The sequence below is a fragment of the Sarcophilus harrisii genome, chromosome 3 (genome assembly GCF_902635505.1).
Source record: "Sarcophilus harrisii chromosome 3, mSarHar1.11, whole genome shotgun sequence".
Lineage (NCBI taxonomy): Eukaryota > Metazoa > Chordata > Mammalia > Dasyuromorphia > Dasyuridae > Sarcophilus > Sarcophilus harrisii.
In genome coordinates, this window is record NC_045428.1 from 216958862 (window position 1) to 216982934 (window position 24073).

Here is a 24073-nt window from a genome sequence, read left to right on the forward strand (position 1 = left end):
TAATCAGAGGACTGGCTGAGTAGTCATAGAACAATTTCTGATGTGTCACTACTTTTTGAGATTTCTGGGAGAATTATTGGAAAGCCTGAATTGAAGATGTTAATATTTTTCAAAGGAGCCATGCTGTTTTCAATTCTAACAATTCAAAGCATCATAAATTTCTGGAAAATATAGCTAAATGGAGGGTAGTAAATTCATTGAGACAGAAAACTAAGATCACCAAGAACCAATATGATGAGTCATCTGAAGATATCACATCCAAGAAACTAAGATCATAATTCCCAGGCTCACATAATTCTTTTTTTTCCTTCCTTAAAATTTTATTATATAACATCTACTTCCTGGTGGTAATATTTATGTATGTTTTATGCTGAATGATTTGCAACATAGCAACTCCTAATTTGTTCAAGCAAATTGATCCATTTTTGTAGATGAACTATTCTGTCCAATTTTGTGCCTCCACCCATGGCCTTTCTCCCATAAGAGAAGTCTTTCTCTAACAATGTAACTCCTTTCTTCACCAAAACAATACAAAAATCTTTTCTATGTTAAAATACATAAATACATAAACAAGTATGTTAAAATACATAAATGTTTTCAAGATGAATACCATCTATATTCGGTTTCTTCAATGAGGAATACAGTGAATACTAAATAGACTACTTATGAGGCCCTCCTCATACAATCAGCTAAGTTACAGTGAAAATTCATCTTGAGAAAAGTAGATACCTTGATGCTAAGAAATGGAATGGATGATTTCTATGGTGATGTCGACCACTGAAGTTTCCAGTTAGATCTGGTCAGGTCACAACATGACCTAGGAAAGTAACCCTGTAAATGCAGTAGTTACCAGTGACTGAAAGGAATGCTTCACCCTTAAGGTCAATGGTTAGAAAGACTTAAACACCATACATCTACTATGCAATTTTGGCATCTTGGCAAAATTAGATAAGTTCATTCAATCAATAGGAGTAATTTCATCTGGACCTTGATTTTTAGCAATCATATTGGAATCAAAAGTGACTATTTCTAAAATTCTTGAAATTTTTATTTTCATTTTGGAAATGTTTTCCTTCTCAGAGATGTTTACTTTTTCAGAGGTATTTGTAGTTAGCTTTGCTCTCAATACTTTCTGTTCTAAGGAGTTTTCTTCTTCTTTGGGACAATTTCATTTCTTTAGAAAGAGAAATGAAATAGATTTCTAAGGAAAATAAAAAGCAAATTTCAGAAATTTATTACTTTAAAAAAATTTCCTGCAGGAAAGTTTTCTGAAGACCTAACAATTTACACCAATAATCTTTCCAAAGAAGAACCTGTAAAAGTGCAATATGGACTTTGAAACTAGCTCCAAAGAGTACATTCCAAGAAATAAAAAGAGTTACTGCTGCAAAAGTGGTTAGAATGCCTACTTTATGAGGAGTCATCATTATAAAAAAAGTCAGAAATTAGTGCCAGCGCGAATTTATATATATATATATATATGTATATATATACATATATATATATATATAATATAGTGACAAGCATAGCAAAGAAATGCTTTTGAGCCTGAAGCAGGAAATTTTCTTTAAACTCTACATCCAAACTGGGATTTATTTACCAAATTCTCAAGGACAAGAATGGCTCAAAGAGGAAATCCCCGAAAAGAAGATTCCAGAAGATCCCTTCCTTCGTTGCTTTGCAAATGAGTAATATGCAAGGACTTGGTAATATTGCCTATGATTTACACATTTTTTTTCCAATACTTTGAAAATTTTGTCTAAGGGTTTTCTTTTTCTTCTTTTTCAATGTTTTAAATGATTTCTTTTTCTCATAAAGTGTGTGTCTCTTGGGAAGGAGGAAAGACATAAGGAAAAATAGTGACAATTTTTTGAAAAAGATAATGTTTAATTTGGAGAAACACGTGCTATTTTCAATAGTCCAAGTAACTGCTAATAGTACTCTGAACCAGGATAAAAAGAGCTTTGGTGAGTAGAATGCCAGAGAATGTTACAGAGGTAGATATGACAACATTTGTTAACTGATATGATGATCTATAAAAGTGAGGGAGGAACAAGGTCAGAAATGACTCTGCACCCAGAGACCTGGCAACTAAACAAAGTGAAATGTCCTCAATTGAAATAGCAAAATTGAATGGAGAGAGATTTCAGGAAAGAGAAATTGGATGTGTTGAGAATGAGATGCAGATTGAGTAATTAATTACTGGGATCCAGAACTCAAAAGACAATTTGCTTGGATGTTTCTACCAATGAGTCTTCTGCAGAGTGATATTTAAATTCACCTAATGGGAGGGAGGAAATGAGCAGGTAAGAAGATAAAGAGAAGGAAGAGTTGTGATACAATATACTTTCCAAACAAAGGCAAAATTATCAAGTTTCTTTGTTGTCTTCAATATTCATTTCAGATGAAAAGACCCTTTGGCATTGAAAGCCTGTAGATTTTTGCAGAATTTGTGGTTTTCTTCAGTAGGAGGGAATGACAGAACAGGATCAAGGCAATGGGAGAGAAAGGATCATTTCAAGCCATGCTAACAATGCTCAAACTCCTGCAGTTATGTGAAACAGATTGAGCCAGAGACAGGGCTTCTCTTTATCTCTGTTGTCATTTGTGAGCACATTGACTACAGACCCAGATGGGAGGCAACTGAAGTCCTTGGTTTTCTTCAGTGGTATTATGTCTTGTGGGGATTGTTGCATTGTATCTTTCCTCTCCTAGAGATGTTCCCCTCTGATGGCTTCTCAGGAATTCCACTTCTCAGTTTTCTGAGCAAGACCAGGTTCAAATCTGTGGCAGGAGTGGCCGAGAGACTGGGTCAACTCTCAGGGACTGCCACTTTTCTGCTTGTGCCCCACATCCTACAAGCCCTAAACACTTGGTGCAGACAGTGTCCTTACAGCCTACAGAAAAGGAATAATAAAGGGCTTAACAGAGTTGATGAACAACATGAAAAGAAATGATCAGGAAAGAAAAGAAGCAGATACATGCCTCAATGCAAATGGCTCCTAAGAGTATAGCACATCAAAAACTCTCCTCCCAAAAACAATTCTCTTGCTATCTCCAATCTACTCCACTCCTCTACACTTCACTGGAAGTTCATGAAACAAGGCAAATGCCACAGGTTTCCTCAGGGACAGGCCTTTCAGCAATCTCTTCATTCTGTTCCAAAAGCATTCACTAACCTCCACCACGATGCTCCATGAGGTGAGTAGGAAGCCCGAGAGCAGCTAGCCAATGGCTCCTGATGGGTTTGGGCTCTGGAGAGCTATGGGACAGTGGACAGTTCTACACACTTTGGGCCACTGGACTTTCACCTTCTCAAATTCTTGGAGGCCCTGCTTTCTCTCCTTCATCAGCCACACCCATGACCAATGCACTATGGGAGCTTTTCCTCTAGCCAGGCATGAAATGACTATTTCTCTATTGTGGCTTGTGGATTATCCTTAGTGACCAGGTTACCTTCTGTAGGTCTAAGCTCTAATGTGCTAAATCAACAGAATCCTGCTTTGCTGGCACTTGGTTGGGGCCTGGGAGGGACTGCCATGGCCTGCACTGGGACTGCACGCAGGACTCCTACTCTAATGTCACAGACCCTCTCTACTAAGCTTCTAAGCTGTCTTCAGCGGAAAAGTGCTTTACTCACTATTTTTGGGTGTTCTAATGCTCAATGAAACTTTGTTAGAGACATTATATAAAGGAATTTGGAAAAGTTTGGGGGACAGGTTGGGTGAATTCCTGTCTTTACTCTGCCATATGGGCTATATACCCCAAAAAGATGAACATTGTAATACTGCAAAAGAAAACTCTTCTCTAATTCAGAATTCTTAGGAACAGTTGAGGGGCACTGATTCTTTGGGAATGCCCACAAAAACTCCATTTGTCATACCCCAAGTTGGAAACACTGCCCTGATGTCTTCCTACATCCTAATCACAATATTCTCCAATATCCTGGAGTTTTCACACAAATATGTGTTGAGTAAATCCTTGTGAAAAAAAATGGGGAAAGGAGCCATGAATGGGACTCTCAGAACGGTGATCTCTTAAGATTTCTTTAAAAAAATTTTCAAGTGGATATTTCCAGGCAGATTTTGTTACCTCTGGTTTCAATTTCTATGGAAAAAACAAAATCAACACTGTTTGTGTTGTAGGTGGGGACAATTCTGACTTGGGGATCAAAAGTCTTGGATCTCGATTATTTTAATGACATAGTTGAGTGAATTGGGCATATTAGATTGCAGTTTATCAATTATTCTTTCATGTGTCCCCTTTAACATTTTCTACATTAATCACTACCTACATAACATTTGTGAGAGGCTATTAACATAATCTATACTTTTTGGACTGGTTTTTGTGTTGTGTGTGATTATGCTCTTACACATATTCAAAGAAATGTATCAAGAATTAGCCTTTTCCTTTTCCACTTACTGTTCAATTTTAATTCTTGGTATTATTCTTTTATGTTGATAATCTAGAATTTCTTCAAATTCAACTTGCCATTTGTGATTTCCTTCACAAGCTAACTGTACAATATTACAGAGTCCGATTCTTTTTGTACAGCAAAATAATGGTTTGGACATGTATACTTATGTTGTATTTAATTTATATTCTAATATATTTAACATGTATTGGTCATTGTGTTGGAATCTTTTACAAAGTGTTAAGACATTTCTTTACAAAGTGTAAAGACATTGGAGTTGATTTGATCTGATTTTGGGCCAGAACTTGAAACAAGGTATTAGGTAGAACTGATTGAACAATGCTTGTGTTCACACCTTTAGAGAGCTCAAGTATCTAAGTACTCAATGGAGTTCACACGAGAATTCAGGGCTGGCTTAGTCTGAATTCACACCTCTCTCAGGACCAAAGAGTACTCTGGGAGATAACCCAGAATCCCTCTCCCTCCAGAAGGTGGAGTTAACCTTTGGGAGATCACATAAATAAAGGGAGCTTTTGAAGGAAGCTTGAAGGACTTCTTCAGGTGGGACAGACTGAAGGTTGAGAAGCCCCGAGTCGGAGCTGACTGAAGGCTGAAGAAAGCAGAAGCAGAAGCCAAGGGCAAAACTGCAAGATCTCTTGGAGCCAGACAGAGAGTTAGACTTCAACTAACCGGGCTAATTTTGGAAGGAAGACCTCCACAATCCTGCCATCTAGGTGAGGGGGTGGGGGGAAGGAGGGGAAAAATTGAAACAAAAGGTTTGGCAATTGTCAATGCTATAAAATTACCCATGCATATACCTTGTAAATAAAAAGCTATAAAGATAAAAAAAAGATTCAACTTGCCAGACATTTCAGGCTTCTCCAGAATTTTGGAATAACAAAAAATTAATAGAATAAATGTTCAATGGGTATAAGCATCTCTTTTTAACTGTATGCATAATACATTCCATTTGGTATATTCCCAATAAAGGGATGAAAGGTACATAGCTGGGGAACACAGTACTACTTCTGTAACTCGACAAACATACTGGCCCATTGTTTGCTACAGAAATTTAGTCATTATAAAACACAATTAGTAATGCAGAGAATAGCTTATATGCCATAGATAGGCTAGCATACTCTCTTGTTGTATCATTTCTGAGTTTTCAAAAATACTTGTAAGACAAGCGATCCTTTTCTTTTCAGAGGGCTGTCATCCTATACATTCTTTGACCTTGTTTTCTAGACAAGTGATACTATTCTTTTCTGTAACTGCAGTGTTTTCCATCAGAAAGTAAACTTTTGCCGAAAGAGAAAGTTAAAATATAAAAATATATTCTATAGAAAATTAAAAGCAAAATGTTAAAATTAATAAACTAAACCTACTCTTTAAATGAGCTTTTATAAGGCAAATGCCACAGGTTTCCTTAGGGGCAAGCCTTTTAGCATCCTTTTCATTCTGTTACTATGGGATTCACTAAGGATCACCATGATGTTCGATGAGGTCAGCAGCAGACCCCAGAGTAGCTAGCCACTGGCTCCTCTTGGCTTTGGGATCTGAAATCTAGTAGCACAGTGGACAGGACTACACATTTTGGGACACTGGACTTTAGCCTTATTATGCTCCAGGGGGCCCTGCTTTCTTTCCCTCATCAGCCACATATATGGGCAACACATCATGGGAAAAGGAAACTTTTCCCAACAGCCAGGCTAGAAGTACATATTCCAATTTATCAATTGTGGCTTGTGGATTCTGTGTCTAACCTCCAGGATATCTCTCTGTATGTGGTCTGCCCTTGGTTTTGCTGCCCATCTTCAATCATCTTCCCTGCTCCCAGTTGTCTCAAGTTTGTCCTGCTCTAACTCAGAGGCTCTGAAGAATGAATATAGGCCAATTTGTGCAAGTCAGGCTGACCTAGAAAATTCTCAAGAGCTCTTTCTCCTGGAAGTTTTCTCTTCTGCCTTGGCATATTGTTTCCTGTATTGCCTCTATGAAGTCATAGATCTGCCAATTTTCATTTGGAGCAGAAAGATTTTGAAGGCTCCCTTGGGCCATGATGAATTAGGAAATTTATCTGATAAGTTGACTTCTTTATTCAGTGTCTTAAAGAATCCTTTTGTGTCTTCCAATGAATTTCCTATGACACTAGTAAAATTTTTCTTTGTGTATATATGAGAACTCCTGTGAATGATGCTAACATTGACAGCTTCCAGTACAAGGCCGTATTTCTTGAATCTAAGTCATCTTGTTTATGTTGTTGCTCATTTTGCCTCCTTTCCTTTTTTTAAGATTGATATTTTTGATTGATTTCTTGAATTTAACTGAGTGACATTTAAATGACACAGGATAGAGCAATGCCTTCAACCTCTCTCTGCCAGAGTCATTGAAATTCAGTGCCAAAAGAAAAGCCTAGACCACTGGGGATATTGGCCAGATGAGGTCAGATTGAAGTGGGTCAGTTCAGAATCTCCTGTGACTCATCAACATCTATGCATTTCCCAGGACCTGTTTCACCTGTCTGTGTGGCTGTGGAATAAATTGTTCTCATCTATCTATAAGATCTTTCCATGCCTGTGTTAGACACATCAATGGGTTTGAGTTACATTATGGTCTCCTGCAACATGTTTTATTCTTGTCTATTAAAACAGTATTAGTGGATTGTGCTTGTTGTACCCTATAGCTTATTGGAGTCAAAGATGAGAGTTGGATTGCAGGTAGACACCAAAGGTGAATGAATAGCCCTAAAAAGGCTTCACAGAAGGGATCCTAGTCCTCCCTGAACATTCTATAGACATATGTGTATATTGTGTGTTCAATTGTTTGAAGAAGTATCACATTGAAAAAGAACCATATTTGTTTGTTTTTTGGACCCAGGACAGAAAAGGGAGCAAGGGGCAGACATTGCAAAGACACAAATTCAGGTTTCTTTGTCAGGGTATTCTTTGGTGGTGGATGGTTATCCTTCCCTTTTGATCTTCACACAAAGAATAAACAGTCCCTTACCAATGCATATTAAACATGGAATTCTTTTCAGCTCTGAGTCACAATAAATGGATTTTTAAGTCTTCAGCAATCCTCAATTTCTATGATACTGACTTCAGAGGTTTCCCACAGAATTTTCTATCTTAATAAATTTAAAAGGCTTTGAGCCAAGGAAAGATCAAGTCCAGCCTCAATTTGACAAACACAATCAGTAGAGTTTGTAGTCATTTAATTCCTAAACGTGTGCCCAGTTTGGTACACTCACTTGCTCTTTGTTTGTTAAAAAAAAAAGCCACTTAAGCCTTTTATTTCTTAAGTTTCCCTATTTCTGTAAGAGAGTTAATGAGATGATCCTCTCTAGTTCCCTAGGTTGGGAAGATTAACTTAAGAAAAGGACAATCAAAGTATTATTGGATAGGATAGAATCAGACAAACTTATTGTCCACACAAAAGCTCCCAATTAAGGTATCTTCTTTCATTCACCAATAAGATTCTCAACATCTTTTAAGTTCACATGTAAAAGTTTCAGATTCTTTGGGAGTTTTTTTCAGAGTTGCAGCAAAGGGCAAGGATTGAGAAATTCAGGAGGCCTGGAGTACTTTCAGATTGGGTTACAAAAAACTTATAGCTATATCCACTATAATAGATCAGGAATTTAAAGGGATCACTGAGAGGTATTGACTAACATGAAAATGAGCAAAAATGGATGGAGAGAGGCTGTATCAGGTAATGAATTCTCCTGGGGTCAGCCATTACACAATAGTTACTCATGCTGTAATACTGCCCAAGCCAGTGCCCCAAGTTGCTCACCCTATAGATCTCCATCAACCTCTTTTATGGGGTATAGCATGTGAGCCTTGTGTTCCTGGCATTGTATCAGGACACAGAAAATAGGACTTATCTTCCACAGACAAAATTTTTTTGAGGCTCTTACTGTCTATCTTACTTGCTGAGGCTCCAGGGATATGGCGATACCAGTTTCTTTACTCTCAAGACAGTTATTCTCTTTAATTTAAAGATAATCAAAAAGTCCTAAATTGGAGACTTACCTAAACTCAGGGCAGGAGAAAATCATGGAAACTTCATTGAAGTTACTGAGACTAATTGGACAAACACTGTGTCCAGAGTCAGTGGTCTCTGGAAATCACAAATGCTGGAAGTGAGCAAATCCTGAAGGCCTTGAATCATTTCCCTCAAAGCCATCAACCTGAGTCAGAAAATGAAGTTGAAGTAGCCAGATGGCCACTGGAGAGAGCACTGGGAGTAGACTTGAGTTTAAAACCAGGAAGGTATTTAAGTAGGTTACCTCAGTTTCCATATGTCAAGCTAGAGAAGGAAATGCTGAACCATTCCAACAGGAAAATCCCCCAAAAAGTCACAAAGAATCAGACATGACTGAACATGATTAAACATAAACACATGGATAAGAAGGCCTCAATAGTTACTACTTTCCAAAAAGCAGAGTAAGAACCAAAGTGATTCTTCATCCTACTTTCACAGTTAAGAAAGATGAATTTCAGGGGAAACATTCAATAGGAAATTGTGAACCATTCTTCATTTATAATAAAAACACACATACCCATACACAGATCAGTATATACATACAATGACTTCAAAGGTAGAAACACTTCACAAGGTACAGTCACTATTACTCTAATAACTTATTTCAGAATATCCTATCTAGCACTTAAAAAGACAGTAACAGCATCTTGAATATCTCTCGCATAGTCTACTGAAACAAGTTTAAAATAGAAGCACAGTGAAACTTGTGGAGGCAATATTTGGAAAAACTCAAGACAGTTCCAAGATGAATAAGTAAATAACAGATAAATTCCACAGAAAGGTCGGGGGAAAAGGCCTTAGAAAAGGTTATTGAATGTGACTATTAAGACACCAAAAGTAATCAGGGTGCAACCTGAGTGGTTGGTTAGAACACAGGCAATAGGAGATGAGAAATGTTGACAAATCATTTTCTCCAGGAATTTAGCTATGAAATGAAAGAGGGGTTTAGATGTAGGGAGTTTTTAGGAATAATGGAACCAGGTGCTTTTTTTTTTTTTTTTTTTTGGTTTGTTTTCTTAAAGAATGAGGAAGGACAAAGCCAAGATGGTGGAGTTAAAGAGAGTATTCCACCCAAACTTTCCCCAAAATCTCTTCAAACTAACAAAGTATCAAAGTTCTCAAGCAAAATATCCAACAGAAGGCCAAAGTGAGATATTTTCCCTGTTCAGGCCAATACAAAAAATCAGAAAGTAAGGTCTATAGAGGAGGAGTCAGGACTGGCCAGGAGAATAATGTTATAAAGCAATTAGTTGTGGACATTGCAAAAGGTGAGCAGCTGCAGAACCAAGAACTCTCATTTCTTTAAAAGGGCTAGGGGATTAATTAAACACCTAATCAGAAAGAGATTACATGGTCCTCCTTTGTAGGATGTCATAGAACTACCCGGATGTCATAGAATCAGAAGGTAAAATAGCCATTGAAAGAATTAACCAAACACCCTTTGAAAGAGACTCCAAAATGAAAACTCTAAGGAATGTTGTGGCTAAATTTCAGAACTATTGGGCCAAGGAAAAAATATTACAAGCAGCCAGAAAAATAAAACAATTCAGATACCGAGGAGCAACAATACGGATTACCCAGGATTTATAGTAGCTTCCAACTTAAAGGATCGAAGAGTCTGGAATCTGATATTCCCCATTAAACTGAGCATTTTCTTCCAGGGAAGAAAATGGACATTTAATGAAAGGTGAATTCCATTTATTTCTGATGAAAAGATCAGAGTTAAACAAAAATCCAAATATAGAACTCAAGAGAAGCATAAAAAAGTAAAAAGAACTCTTGAGAACTGTATTTCTGTTATGGGTATGCATAGAGAGTGCATGTATATTTTGATTTTACTGTTATAATATAAAAAAGAAAGTACATGGCCAAGATGGCGGCAAGGAGGCACATAGCTGTGTAAGCTCCGCATTTTCTCTCAGAATCCATCTCATTACAAGCCTCTGAATTAATGCCTGACTGAAAAAGAACCCACAAATAGTTACCAAGAGAAGACATCCTTGACATTCGCCAGGAAAAGTCTGTTTTTGCTCGAGGGCAGGACAGTTTTAGATCGGGCACAGGCTGAGGGCAGCGGCAGCGAGAGCTCGGCAGGCAGCTCGAGCTCGGCAGGCAGCTCACAGCCAAGCAGACTGGAGGGGGCTAGGGTGTGATCTCAGCCATCTCTGTGGGGAGAGCTTTGCTATAGGCTTGGATACTTTTCCCTGGCAGCAAGTCAGTAGCCCAGCAGAGAAGCTAAAAACACTGGGGGTGAAGAATACAATCCCAGGCAGCTGGAGTTTCCCGGGACCTGGCCACCCCTCCCCCACAGCGTCTCAGCACGCTCTCAAGAGTCTCAGAGCCCAGGTTCAGCACAGTCCTGCTAGTGCCTCGCTGCTGCCCTTGCAGTCTGTAGAGGAAGCTCGGTAACACCACCCAGCCCTCCCCCCAAAAAAGCAGATCCCATTTGGGGTTTTTTTCTTTTTTTCTTTGCTAGTTTGTCTCTGATTCTTCTCTGACAAAATAAGCAAAAAATTGAAAAGGACCTTAACAACTGACAGCTTTTATACGGACAGAGAGCAGACTCTAAACCCTGAGGAGACTAAAAGCAGACTGTCTCCAGGTGAATCCCCAAAGGAGGAGATCATCTGCTCCTCAGCACAGATGAATCTCATAGAAGAAATTAAAAAGGCTCTCACAAGAGAGCTAGAAGAAAGATTGGGAAAAGAGAGGGAGGCTTGGCAAGAGAGTCTGGAAAAGTCATCCCACTCATTTAAAGACAGAGTGGATAAAGAAATCAAATCCTTGAAAAATAGGATTAGTGAACTGGAATGAGAAAATAGCTCTCTAAAAAATAAAATTGGGGAAATGGAAAAAAATTCCATAGAACAAATTGGACAATTAGAAAAAGATATTTAAAAAGTGAATGAAGAAAATACTTCATTGAAAATCAGAATCGAGCAACTGGAATTGCATGACTCGAGGAAACAAGAAGAATCAGTCAAGCAAAACCAAAAAAATCAAACAATGAAGAAAAATGTGAAATATCTTCTTGGGAAAACAACAGACCTGAAAATAGGTCTAGGGGAGACAATCTGAGAATTATTGGACTCCCAGAAAAATATGATTAAAAAAAGAGCCTGGACACTATTTTCCAGGAAATTATCAAAGAGAACTGCCCAGAAGTCATAGAAACAGAGGGTAAAAATAGACATTGAAAGGATTCATTAATCACCTACTGAAAGGGATCCTAAAATCAAAACACCAAGAAATATAGTGGCCAAATGCCAGAACCCTCAACTGAAGGAAAAAATATCAAGCGGCTAGAAACCCAATTCAAAATAGAGGAGCCAATGGGATCACCCAAGATCTACAGCATCCACATTAAAAGATCAAAGGACCTGGAATATGATATTCTGAAAAAGGAATCATACAACAAAAAAATAATTACCCAGAGAATGAGCATCTTTTTCCAGGAAGAAGATGGTTTCCAATGAAAAAGGAATTTCACCATTTTTGGGAAAAAAAAGAACTTAACAAAAAGGTTTGATCAAAATATAGAACTCAAGAGCCAAAAAGGTAAAAAGAAATTTGGGAACTATTTTCTTTAAAGATGACAAAGAATACATGCTTTTGTTCTAGAAAACTAGAGGTAGAAAGGACATTATACCAGAAAAAAAGTTAATCTCATGAAAGGGAAAGGGAAACCTATTATATCTGGAGAAAGAATGGAGGGGGTGAAAATATGGGTATTTTACTGCCATCAGAATTGGCTTTAAGAGAAAAAATTTTAGACATATTCAACTTATGGTGAAACTTCTCCCATGCCATTGAAAAGTGAGAAGGGAAAAGTGAAAAGGGAAGGAATAAGCTAAGCAGAAGGGAATACAGAAACTGTGAGGGAAAGGAGTAAGATAGGGGGAGGAATGCTAAAGTGGGGAGGAGGGATAACTAAAAAGGGAGGGCTGTGAGAAGCAAGTAGTACTCACAAGTTTAATACTGGGAAGGGGGGATAAAGGAGAAAGAAGGGAGAAAAGCATAAACAGGGATTAACAAGATGGCAAATAATACAGAATTGGTAATTTTAACCATAAATGTGAACGGGGTAAACTCCCCATAAAGAGGAAGCAGTTAGCAGAATGGATTAAAAGCCAGAATCCTACAATATGTTGTTTACAGGAAACACACCTGAAGCAGGGAGATACATGCAGAGTAAAGGTAAAAGGTTGGAGCAAAATCTACTATGCTTCAGGTGAAGTCAAAAAAGCAGGGGTAGCCATCCTGATCTCAGATCAAGCAAAAACAAAAATTGATCTAATTAAAAGAGATAAGGAAGGGCACTATATCTTGCTAAAGGGTAGCATAGATAATGAAGCAATATCAATATTAAACATATATGCACCAAGTGGTGTAGCATCTAAATTCTTAAAAGAGAAATTAAGAGAGCTGCAAGAAGAAATAGACAGCAAAACTATAATAGTGGGAGATCTCAACCTTGCACTCTCAGAATTAGATAAATCAAACCACAAAATAAATAAGAAAGAAGTCAAAGAGGTAAATAGAATACTAGAAAAGTTAGATATGATAGATCTCTGGAGAAAACGAAATGGAGACAGAAAGGAGTACACTTTCTTTTCAGCAGTTCATGGAACCTATACAAAAATAGACCATATATTAGGACATAAAAACCTCAAACTCAAATGCAGTAAGGCAGAAATAGTAAATGCATCCTTTTCAGACCACGATGCAATAAAAATTACATTCAACAAAAAGCCAGGGGAAAGTAGACCAAAAAATAATTGGAAACTAAATAATCTCATACTAAAGAATGATTGGGTGAAACAGCAAATCATAGACATAATTAATAACTTCACCCAAGAAAATGACAATAATGAGACATCATACCAAAATGTGTGGGATGCAGCCAAAGTGGTAATAAGGGGAAATTTCATATCTCTAGAGGCCTACTTGCATAAAATAGAGAAAGAGAAGGTCAATGAATTGGGCTTGCAACTAAAAATGCTAGAAAAGGAACAAATTAAAAACCCCCAGTCAAACACTAAACTTGAAATTCTAAAAATAAAAGGAGAGATCAATAAAATTGAAAGTAAAAAAACTATTGAATTAATAAAACTAAGAGTTGGTTCTATGAAAAAACCAACAAAATAGACAAACCCTTAGTAAATCTGATTTAAAAAAGGAAAGAGGAAAATCAAATTGTTAGTCTTAAAAATGAAAAGGGAGAACTCGCCACTAAGGAAGAAGAAATTACAGCAATCATTAGGAGTTACTTGATAGGACTACCAGTCCTACCTCTGGGGAGTCTATCCTGTCAGAAATCCAAGTTATGTCAGATCCCTGAGGCCCACCCTTTGTAAGAGTCCTAGGCAGCCTCATCTTCCCCTGTCCTGGCAGAAATCCCAACCATGTCCCTCCGGTTACATTTTCCCTATAAAATCTGCTTATGGCCATGCTATGGTCCCTGTCCTCCTCTGCATCAGTCATTCATGGCACTGTGCTTTGTGGTGTATTTCCCCTTACCCCTCTTATGCCATGAGTTTTCTCCTAACACTGACATGGCCCGTGGTAACTAGCCCCACTGATCCTCCTTATGACTATCTAAATATCTGGGGGTGCTATGTCCCTTTCAGGATTGAGCCTGTCAGCTAAGGGCAAGTTCCAACCTCATGGAGTGTTTTCTTTCTCTGTTAAATGGCAAGTTCCACTAGGAAAATTGTCTATTCCATCATTAAATCTGAAAACCCCTTTCTATGCTCTTCCAAATCTATTTTAATTTTATCTGGTGCCTATTATATTCCTTCATTTTCTCTGTAATCTATACCCCTAAATAAATTTTCCATTTTGACAAAGAGAATGGCTACTGTGAATTCTTCATACAACTGAACTCTGACTTTTTATACCTACCATTACCTGCTGTCCATGTCAGCCACATCAGTGCCACATTTTGATCACTTGTTTTCTGAAACTTTTATGTTCATTGTGTAGAACCTGGCAAGCTGAGGGAGCTTCTGATCTTTATATTTTTTGCTATCATCCAAAATAAGAGAACTGCTTTTTTGTATTATCTTTTTCCCTTTCTTCAGTGTGTAGATATGAACAAATTTTAGGTTATATTTTTCTAACAGAGTCCCATGGACCTGATTCCTGATGATGTGAGTATTAAAGTATTGTTATGTCCTGTCTAAGAAACCTGCTGATTCTTGGCCACTGCTAAAGAATGGTTATCCTACTTCTGTGTGACTCTACACCACCTTAGATCCTTACTACCCTTAAATGCCATGTTCCCTTCTTCTGGGGTGGGGGAACAGCAAATGTTCTAACTATTTATTGATTCAGAATCTTCTGGAGAATCAAAAAGCCTCAACCTATATGCTTAATTTTGAGCAGGATGCCATACAATATAATACGTAAGCAAAATGTTTCAGTCTTAGTAGTGTGTAGTAGTAATGAATTACCCTGAAAGATAACAGAATAAGGGGACAGAACAATGACATTCTAGAGAGACACAAACAGTAAGAGACACAGATGGGAAAATGGAAGATGGAAAATGGAGATATCTAGAGTGTTTGTTAGCAGTTATTCTCTTCCCACCATGTCTTTTTCTTTTTTTTAAAAAAGAGGGAAAGAACAAATTACTGCTTGTCAGGTTCCTTGAGATGACCACAAATATTTCTAATGTCTACTATTACTAGTTTGAAAAAAAAAGGAATATATATGTCACTGACAATTATACACTACTTCCAAGAGTACTTCACTTATTCACATGCCAGAGGTATGATATAAACATGACCAGATCCAAGAAAGGGGACATCTCTTATATCAAAAAGAGAAAAGATATAGAGGAAAAAACAAGTTCCCTCAAATTTTTCATGCACACACCTGCTCTCTTCACCTTCTGATCCTGTATTTCTGTGTATGACCTAATCTCTCTCATTTTTGGTCAGATATTTCCTCTGCTGGAATAATGGGCAGGAAAGAAATAGCTCTGAGCTTCCCTACTCCACTGTGGGGTTGTTGAAAGCCTTAAAGATGTGTTATCTTTTCTCTGTTGGCTTTGGGGCTCAGAGGGGCTTCTGGGAGCAGCACAAGGTGCTCTTCAGAGTTCCTAAGACCTTCTCCTAGAAACTATGATCTTGATCTTTTCATTGTTTCCTAGTAGGTTTTCAGGAAGAGTCAGAATCACTGTTTTGTCTTGATCTCAGATCTTACAGAACTGGCTTTCTTCCCCCATATCCACAGGCATCCCCTGATGCAGGTCTGGGGTGCCCAACAGTGGAGGTGAAGACAATATCTCCTGCAGATCCAGTTTTGCACATTCCAGAGCCATCTTCAATATTTTAGGCAGTCATCAGAAAACAAAAAATCACTTGTCTGGAAGAAGAGGGGTGCCATAACTTAAGAGAGTGAGGCAGGTGCACCCAGGCTGAAAGAGTTCACAGCTACTATACTACACCAGTAATACTGGGTAGCTTTACCAGTAGATCCTAGCTTCTTTACTCTCTGGTCTCAGGGTTCTTTTCTTTCCAGAGGGGATGATACTGGCCAGTTATGTTTCTTTTTTCATTTGATTTTTCAAATATATACAAAGATAATTTTCAACATTCACCTGTACAAAACCTTGTGTTCCAAATTTTTCCTGCTCTACTTCCCTCTCAAGATGGCAAGCAATCCAATATAGGTTAAACATGTGAAATTCTTCTAAACCTATTTCCATACACATCATGCAGCATTAAAAGTCATATTAAAAATTAAAAACCACAAGAAAAATAAAACACAAAAATTGATTTAAAAATACTATGCTTTGATTGACATTCAGTTTTTATAATTCTCTCTGGATATGGATGGCACTTTCCATAACCATCACAAATCTATTGAACTTTCTTGAATCACCACATTATTAAAAAGTGCCAAGTCCATCACAGTTGATCTTCACATAGTGATGGTGGTACTGTACACAATGTTCTCTTCTTTCTGCTCATTCTTTTCTTTCACTCAGCATCACTTCATTTAAATCTTTCCAGGCCTTTCTGACATCAGCCTACTCATAATTAATTTTTAAAAATTTATTTTATTTTAAAAAATACAGAATAAGGAAAGAGAAAAAACAGAAAAGGAATACAAAACAAAGCAAGAGATTATCATGCACCCAGCAGTATATCAGGGATGGTTCAAAATATATAACAAAAAATTTCCTGTTCAAGAAAGTATATATATATTAGAATAAATTATACTCATGAATAACTATCTTTTATTTCCTTGTAAATTGTTTTGTTCACTGCTGTGCACCTTGACTCTTTTTTCCCTCCTCCTAACCCCATTGTTTCCCCCAAGCATGCTATAGTTAAGGATATATTTGTGTATACATATGTAAATATGCATATGCATTACATAAACACACACATATATACCCACCCACTATCCATTATACATACCTTTCTTGAATAAACATTATCAATACATCTTACATGCATGCAAACTCTTCACATTCATTGTTAGGAAAAATCTTCATATTCATTTTCTAAGTTTCAAACTCTACTATTGCAGACATATAAAGAATTTATATGAATTAAGACTGTTTTTTTTTAAATATCATCCTCCTTTTTTCAGTAGATAATTCTCCAATTATAATATACAAATGTGGTTTTCTAAGAATTTAAGATCATCAACAATCTTATGGAAAAGAACATTACAAATGACAATTAAGCCAACTGGCTTTTCCCTTGATCCAAATCAAATTGATAAAAATGATAAAATAGGGAAACAAGAATATTGGGGGAACTGTGGGAAGATAAACAAAATGATGTTAAAAATGATATTTGAGGAGCTAAAAGGGATCTCAGAGGTGAGAGGGGGGAATATTTGGAGTTACATAAGAAAAGTCATTCAAGTGGCCATGCCCTTTGAATCACACAAATACTCCAAGGACTTCAAAGACAAGAAATAGGTTTCAAACATAGAGCCACATTTTCCTAGTGGGAAACAAAGTGCATGTCTATTGATTAGAGATTGACTGAAATATTGGGAGATGTGAATATAGTGTAATATTAAATCCAGTAAATAAGCGTTTATTAGACATTTATCATGTGTCAGTCAAGGTGCTAAACTCTTGAGGATACAAAACAAAACTAAAATATAATTCCCCATCATTATTTTAGATTTCAGATACAACTGGAAAACAATAAAACAAAAGTTTTATGTTGGGGATGTATAGAGCAAAAACAGAAAATAATCTCATAAGAAAGATATCTGAGAATAGGGGTTTAACAAAGGAAAGATCAATAGAAAAGGACTCTTTCAGAGGACAGAATTTAAGTGTTGGAGGTGGAGGTGAAAATAGAGAACTTTCCAGACAGAGGGAACAGCGACTGAGAAAACATAGAGATGGTACATGGAGGAACAGGGAAAGAAAATTGCTCCTGGCTCTCTGGATTTTAGATCTATATTACCAGAAAATCATCAAGCAAAAAGATCGATGAAAGTAGAATAGATTAAAATGGAGGGAGAATTGAGGAAGGGAGAAGCTCTTGCATTCACCTGGGGACAAAGTGAAGAGGAATTGCACCAATGTGATGATCGAGGTGGTAAAGAAAAGGAAATGTCTAAAAGAAATGTTTTAAAGGTAGAAATGACAAGGTTTGGCAAGAGGTTGATTATGTGGAGTAATGATTTATCCAACTCATGGGAACTTAGCTGATTGTTAAGCAAAGCATTAGAGATATAGAAGCTAAGAAGGAAAGGAACAACATCTTGAAAGACACAGTCATGTGTAGGGCCATAGAGTGCATGTAGATCCGTAAAAAAAAAAAGGAGATTCAGGTGGGGCTGACAAAACAAACAGAACTCCCAGCTAAGAGCAGAGTCCCTACACAGAGAAGAAAGCTTAATCAAGAAAACCGATGACCAATGATATCAAATTTTGCAGAAAGAACAAGAAATAATAGAACTGAGATAAAGACTTTAGACTGACATCAGAAAACATCATTTGTAACCATGGAGAGTAAAATTCAGAACTGCTAAAATGATAATTTCAAATTATGCAGAGCAACCTAGGTAATCCTTTATGAACTGAACCAGGATAAAGGAAGGAACATAGTACCTATAAAATATGAATACAAATGAAACTAACAGGAAAGACTGCTGTTCTCTTTTTAACTATATTGAAAAATCTTAGGTCTGTCCTAGAAAATAGTAAAGGAAATATGGATCACTCCAAGTGGTGGAGAAGCTGCAGGCTACAGATGCAGCTCTGTTGTCAGCTGTTGTAAACTGTTTGCTTATTTATGAAGTATATCCTCATATATATGTGTGTGTGCGTGCGTGTGTATGCTTGCATATATATTTGTATGATAGGAAACGGCTCAGTGGTAAAAGTGGGGACATAAATCTGTGAATGACCAGATTTTAAATATATAAAATATAAATAAACTTTATAAGCCACTCCATTTCCCAAAAAAATGCTGTCATTATTTTCATAATGTTTGCTGGTGTTTCAAATTGTTAGGAAGTTAGGAATGATTTATTTTAAGTAATAGTCATTTTAGAAACAATAGAAAATTTATATCACTATTATAGTTGAAGAGATTAACATTTTATTGCTGAAAAAGAAAAGAGTTTTGGATCCCAATTCTTCCATTGACATAGTAAGTAAATTTATCTTTTTATGTTTTTTGGGTTTTGTAGGGGAGGATGAGAAGGCCAAGGTATACGCTTATATAAATATAAAGAGATGTTCCTAGAATTTTCCTTTTGTTTTTGGACTTACTGATCAATTTTACTTTTTGGTATCCTTTTATGTTGATAATCTAGAATTTCTTCAGACTCATCTAGCTAGACATTTCAGGATTCTCTGGGGTTTTGAAGTAACAAAAAATTAATAGAATAAATGTGAAATGAATATAAACATCTCTTAATTTGGTATCTCCAAAGTATAACCAAAGTTAAAATATAAAATATATTTTCTATAGAAAATTAAAGCCAAAATTTTAACATTAATATACTAGAACTACTCTGAACTTAGGCTCTGATGACAAGCTTTTTTCACTGAGAAATGATTTCTGAATAGTATAACAATCGTTTTCTCAACAGCCCTTCCAAGGCAGGTAAAAGTACCATTTCCAAAGAACATAGCCCAAGGAAGCAAGAGTCATTCTTTCCAAAGCATTCTGATTAACAAAATTAGATAATGTAAAGAACCTAACAAAGATACAAAAGGCATCATCTAGCAAAGCAAATTTACTTATACAAAAAAAGAAATTCTACTGATATATCGGCAGGAATCTTTCATTAACCACTCCAGTTCAATGCAGGTAATTTTGTAAAGTTTAAAGAGCAGGAAGAACAACAATGGGCTTTGCATAGCTGATGAAAAACATTAAAAGAAATTGTATACAAGAACATAGCTACAAATGATTCTATTGAGCCCATCTAAGGAAAAGAAATACATTAAACCAGTTCTCAAAAAAAAAAATACCACCAAGAAAACCATCCTACTCTACTCTATATTTCATGGTTTTTAGCAATCCCATCATTCTGTTAACATGGCATTTAAGAATGACCACAAAATCGCTCAATAATGCTACTAAAAACCCCCATAGTAGCAAGGACTATGGCGGCTATTGGTTTTGGTTTCTAGGCCTTAAAAGGAAAAGTGGAAAAGCCCTGTCAGCCTGGGGCCCTTGATTTTCAACATCTGAAATGCATAGTTGCACTGAGTTATATTCCTCAACAGACAGACACTCCAGCAATATAATCTAAGTGATCCTCTCCTCCTGCCAACCTTGAATTTGCTACATTCAATTATATGCACGACATTTTCCATCAACACCTACCAAATTATAAAATGAGGATCAAAGAGTCAGCAGTTAGTATCCAGGACACATCTCGCTGTACACTATGGTTCCCAAGACTGAATCACCAGCCTCCTCCCAAGTGTCTCCATTCTCGAAGTCTAACTTCACAGCCCCTGAAGAAAACTTACAGCCCAAGTTTCCTACAGCAAGATGGCAATGGACTGTGCCCAAGAGTTCCTTCTGCTGACCTTTGTTTCTCTTGCCTTGGAACATTATTTCCTGGATCCTTACATGGAAGTCCTAGACCAAGCAGTTTTCATTTTGAGCAGACAGATTTCAAAGGCTTCCCTTGGGCCAGGATGAAATAAAAAGCTCATTTGTCTGCTGGGTTGAGTCCTCTACTCATGTTCTAATCCATCCTACCTTTCTTCCAAAAAATTATTCCTTTTATTTCTCTCAGAAAACTGCCCTGAAGCTTGGAAACAGCTGTGGATATCTCCCTTACTATCTGCCTCCCTCACATGTTCCCAACTTTGCATACCCTATCAGCTGGAAACACATAATTTCACACTCTCCTGTCTCTTCTCCCCATCCACAATGCCTTACCTTTCCAAGACCTCTTGATCATTGTCCTTAGAGCTCATATTTTACATCACTTCATCATTTCTATGTGTCCTTATTTCGTGCTGTCTCCTACTCATTGCTTCTTTGACATGGTCCCCATTTTACTCACTCTCTTATCACTGAATACTGCTCTGTTTGGTCTCTGCACAGTAGCACTTTCTCTTTCAGGCTTCCTGAAGAAATCTTGACCGTCCATTTCCTCTGCTTCTCCTGTAAGATACCTCCAACACGTTTTGGCTTGCTTTGCCTTTCCATCAATTTCATCAAAGCAAGTAGAAAACCAGCTCTTAAGATACAACTGTCCTGAAGACACAACTAAGGAAGCTTTGTAAACTGAACACTACATCTGTCCATATGAGGACATATATGGAGAGTGACATTTTTAGAGGATCATTAAATTCCCTACTGAAAAAAAGAGAAATATATTTACCTACTCAAAGTGAGAAGAACTCTGCAAAACCCCTCACAAAATCCAAAGTGATTAGCTGTAGGATGAAAGAGGATGCAGTGGTCAGTTAAAATCAGAAAGAAGGTTTTCCCCTACACTAAAAACCGTACATACCACCCCTTTACAAATCCAAAGAAATGCTTTTTCCTTTCTTCTCCAGGAACAATGATCCTCATGCTGAAAATCAGTACAATCCACAAGTATGAATCTGAGGCCCACTAAGGTCACTCAGATGTCATTTGTTTTCTTTCCCTACTTGGAGAATTGGGCATGTTTCAGGAATGAAGAAACAGCTAGTCTGAGGCAGGGTTTATAAGGTACACACCCACAAGCTATCATTTGTTCACCTCCTTATTAGCAAACGTGGAGAATATCATGAGGACAGTGATTTCAACTCCTAAGCAGGAACAGAATTTGTTCCTTCTATTGGAAGTCTTCCTTGAACTTTGGAATGTCCAAATCTATTCTAAACTGACTCTTGGTGAAGTAGTCTTTAGAAACTTCTCCTTTAATGTGTTCATCCCAAGCATACTCCACTTCTCTAAGTGCTCTTTTGGCTCCAGACCAAATGAATGAAGGCCTTTAAGATGGGCAACCAAAGCAAATGATCTAACAAGTCCAACAGTTTTTGTGTATCAATCCAGATCAATCAAACGTGCAGTATCATGTCACAAGTAACTGAAGTTCTTCATGCTCCTTCCTCTCTTCCTTCTTCTTCTCTCCTCACCTAGATCAATCTTACTACTAACTCAGCTGCCCTCAAAACCACTTTCCTCAGCCTCCATCCCAGTTACAAGCCACTACTTGTTCTTTTGGCCTTTGAATGTAGAGGTCAAAAAAGCAAGACAACCATTCAGTTGGAAGACTTTTGTGGTATCTAATCCTCCTTGGGCTTTCTCTAGAAGTTGTCCTTTATACCTGTCTGTCTACACCCAAAAACTTTGAGATACACACACAGATAAACAGATAGATTTGCAGATATTGCTGTATGTGTGTGTGTGTGTGTGTGTGTGTGTGTGTGTGTGTACAGATGACTGGATGGGACACATTCACTTTGATTCAATGCAAGTCTACCAAAGAAACATAAAATATGAATGGTCTTCATTAATCCCAAATTTTCATTTCAAAGACATAGAACCTCCCTCAAACACAGTAAAGCCAACTAAGTTACCCTTCTCTCCTCTCCAATTCATTTCATTTGATTTCATCACACTTACCAACTGACAACACACAAAAAAATGCCATGGGATCCCTTGGGGGTGTGCCGCTTAGCAACCAGTTCATCTGGTATTTAAGAATCACCTTCTCAATGAACTTTTTAAGAGCACTTTCTGCTGATCTTTGCTTCTCCTACCTTGGCACAATGAATCTTGGATCCTTTGTGAAAATCATGGACCAACCAGTTTTCCTGGACCAACCAGGAGTAAAAAGAGTACTCAGGCTCCCTTGGGCCAGGATCAAAGAGAAAACACTTTTCTCAGCTGAGCTGACTTCTATCCTCAGGGTCCTAAGCAATCCTTCCCTTCTTCTAAAAAACAATTCCCTTTGCATACATTTTTACTATGATTAACATATCTAGAAGAGGGAGTGAGGGGAAGGGGAGAAATTGGAACATAAGGTTTTGCAAAGGTAAATGGTAAAAAATTATACTTGCATATGCTTTGAAAAAGCTTCAATAAAAAATAATTTAAAACCATCTATGCCACCAATTATTCCTTCTTTACTGCCCTCAAGCTTAAAAAATGATGCTTTATGGATCTTCCCTTACTGTCTGCCACCCTCACATGAAGCTCCCACTTTGTACACCCTGGCAGCTGAGCTTAGACCTTCTTACCTCCCTTTCTCTTCTCCACAACCACAGTCTCTTTACTTGGGCCAGTTCTCTAGTTTATTTCCTCTGGAGCTCAGCATTAGCATCTCTTCATTATTGCAAAGCCTTTTTTTTTTTTTTACTTCTGTCTCCTGGTCATTACCCCTTGGCCATGGTCATAATTCTCCCCTACTTCTTAATACTGAATCCTGCTCATTGTCTTTGATCCCTGCACAGAAGTGCTTTCTCCTCCAGGTTTCCTAAAGGAGGATGGCTCCTCCATTGTCTCTGCTTCTCTTGCCTGACATGCGCCCTCTTTTGGCAAGCTTTGACTTCCATCCACTTCAGTTGATTCCCAAGCCCCAAGCTAAAGAGAGCACCTGCCAAGTACCATCAGACTGGCCCCTATCACAAAAGTACTTCATTGTCCTTGATTACTTCTGGCTTCTGCAGCACTCCTTCCATAGATGCTTCTCCTAAAAACATTCTCCAGAGGAGCCTGGCTCTCAATGCTGCTTCCTGACATATTGCAGATGCTTTCTGACTTTCTTGCTGGCTCCAGACCTCCCTTCTTCAAGTACCAAAAATCTGCATCGCCTGAGCCTTTAGTGCAGTTGACTAAAAAAGAATTCCATATCTAACATGCTGATCAGCCAAAAATGAGATGATGACCCCAGTTCCCAAACCTTAACCATCCCTCTCTCAGTGTCCTCATAACTCTTATCATTGGGAACAGAACTACTCTAGCATTCTCCTTTCTTCAGCATCGCAGGTAAGTAGAGAACCAACACATAAGAATATGTTGATGACATAAGGCAGCGTTGGAATCCAGATTCACCATTTAACATTGGAGACAAGGGTGTGGAGTGATATTTTGGGAGGTTCACTTAATCTTGGAGATTCCCTGCTGGACCAAGAGCAATGGACTCCTCTGCTAGAAAGGA

The 24073-nt window shown here is 37.6% G+C and overlaps 1 long non-coding RNA gene across 1 annotated transcript; it reads right to left on the bottom strand.

Moving 5' to 3' along the window:
• Nucleotides 1-21301: 21301 nt before the first annotated feature.
• On the bottom strand, nt 21302-21988 carry LOC116423086. Its single transcript, XR_004233564.1, has 2 exons — nt 21645-21988; nt 21302-21356 (listed from the first exon to the last, which is right to left on the bottom strand). It is a non-coding gene; the product is annotated as an uncharacterized LOC116423086 (long non-coding RNA).
• Between the last annotated feature and the right edge of the window lie 2085 nt (nt 21989-24073).